This window comes from Oratosquilla oratoria, chromosome 19 (assembly GCF_046742065.1).
Source record: "Oratosquilla oratoria isolate Oo_2021 chromosome 19, ASM4674206v1, whole genome shotgun sequence".
NCBI lineage: Eukaryota > Metazoa > Arthropoda > Malacostraca > Stomatopoda > Squillidae > Oratosquilla > Oratosquilla oratoria.
The window spans coordinates 1,282,449-1,284,948 of NC_134795.1; the positions used below are offsets into that span (position 1 = coordinate 1,282,449).

Sequence of the window (2,500 nt, forward strand, 5' to 3'; positions counted from 1 at the left end):
TAGAAGAGGAAGAAGAGGAAGCAAAAGAAGAAGAAAAAGAGGCAGAAGAGGAAGAAAAAGAAGAGGAAGAAGAGGCAGAAGAGGAAGAAGAGGAAGAGGTAAAAGAGAAAGAAGAGACAGAAGAGACAAAAGAGGATATAGAGGAAGAAGAGGAAGTAGAATAAGAGGAAATAGAAGAGGAAGAAGAAGAGGAAGAGGAGGAAGGAAGAAGAAGAGGAAGAGGAAGAAGGAGAGGAAGAAGATGAAAAAGAGGAAGGGAGAAGAAGAGGAAGAGGAAGAAGAAGAGGAGGAAGAAGAGGAAAAGAAAAAGAAGAGGAAGAAGAAGAAGAAAAGAGAAGATAAGGAAAAGAAGAAGGAGAAGAGGAAGAAAAATTAGGTTAAAAAAAAGTAAAAATCTATATATAAACAAAATACCATGCACATGAAGATATACATACTCCACGCTCCTGCACTTTCTAGAACACAAAAACATCCCACACTATAGTCTGTGTGCACCAATGAGTCTGTTCAAGGTATGGCATACGTCGTGTCAAATCAACCTTCGCACATGCCTCTCTTATTTCCCATATATATACCATTTTATTTTTTTATTGTGTGTATATATATATATATATATATATATATATATATATATATATTTATATAGATACATATATATACGATTATATATATATATATATATATATATATATATATATATATATATATATATATATATATATCAAAATGTATATCACAATGAGCATCACTTTTTAGGATTATAAAAACGATTACCTACATCCTGCCCCACATGTCTCCCTTGTGACACTTTGTCAGGCCGGAACCCCGTCAAACTACAGTATATTCTCTCTCCCTTTCTTGTTTATTTCCGCTTGTATTTTCCCTTTACCCTCTCTCCACTTCCGTGATGCGCTGGGCGGTCTCCAAGCGTACGGAGATATGCCTCATCCCTGTCCCAGGAATTATCTACATCACAACTCCATCACGCTTCTTAAACAACAAATATCTCGGTAATGAAACGCGTGTTACTCGGCTACTACCACAGTAAAGAGTGGGCAGCCCCAGCGTGCCTCGGATTCCGCATCCGAATGCATTACTGTGCATCGGCAAGTTCAACTAACCTCTCCGTCCACGGCCTACACCCTGCAGTAAGTCTTAGAGGGGTTTTACACGGTGTAACAGCTCGTCGAACGCGGTTCGACAGACACGTGTTTAAAGTGATGTGTGAACGTGTGAACGGGGTATTTTGTTGTCGATCACGTTGGTTAAACCCCAAATACCCCGTTCACACGTTCATGCATCACTTTAAACACGTGTCTGTCGAACCGCGTTCGACGAACCGTTAGACCGTATAAACCCCCTCTTAGACCTGCACTCTCCACCAGTCTATCGACCACGCCCTACACCTTCCACCAGCCTCTCGACCACAGCCTACACCCTGCAGTAACCCTTAGACCACGTCCTTCACCCTCCACCAGCCTGTGAGACACGGCCTAAATCATTCAGTAAGCCTTAGACCTGCGCCCTCCACCAGTCTATCGACCACGGCCTATACCCTCCATCAGCCTGTCGACCACGTCCAACACCCTGCAGTAACCCTTAGACCACATCCTACACCCTCCACCAGCCTGTGAGAGAAATCATTGAATGCAGAGACAAAATGGTAAAAACAACAGAAGAATTTTACCAAGAGCTTTACTCGTCGAAGACCGTAGCTGAGTCAGAAAATTCATCTGTAGACGTTAGTAGTGTACCAGAGATTACAAAGGAAGAAGTAGAATTTGGTATATCGATAGATCTGTTGAAAGACGCAGGTAAAGAAGTTTATAACAAGTTACTCAGTTGTACACCCAGTTCTTTCGTCAAGAAAGCGTTACTGAATCGAGGTGCAGTGCTGTAGTGATTTTACTTCATAAAAAAGGAGACCAGAAGGACCTTAGTAACTATCGACCGATTAGCTTGCTATCAAGTATATGTAAAGTATTCTCCAAAATCCTTAGAAATAGACTAAGTAAAGTTTTAGATGGGAAATAAGCGAGAGAACAAGGAGGCTTTAGGAGCAGATACTCGACTCTAGACTATTTGCAGGCGATGAATCAATAGAGAAAACAGCAGAATACAATATACCTCTCTGTTTAGGTCTTGTATATTTCGAAAAGGCTTTTGACTCGGTAGAACAAATAGCAATATGAAACTCGTTACACAAGCAGGGTACAAACGAACAGATCGTAAGAGTTTTGGAAAATAATTACGCTAAAGGTACCGCTATAATTCGACTACATAAAGATACAGAAAAGATCAAAATCGAGAAAGAAGTATAGCAAGGCGATACAATTTCACCCAAATTATTTACAGTTTGCTTGTGAGAGATTTTCAGAAGGTTGAGTTGGAAAGAGAAAGGTTTGAACATAAATGGCGAATATTTGAACCATTTAAGATTTGCGGATGATATTATTTTTATTTCAGAAAGAACAGAAGAACTACAGGATATGCTGGGTGA

At 40.2% G+C, this 2,500-nt stretch overlaps 1 protein-coding gene across 1 annotated transcript in view; it reads right to left on the reverse strand.

The window, feature by feature from the left end:
• The window catches only part of LOC143035978 (organic cation transporter protein-like), a 43,430-nt gene that overhangs the window by 35,148 nt on the left and 5,782 nt on the right, over positions 1-2,500 (reverse strand). The window lies entirely within an intron of this gene.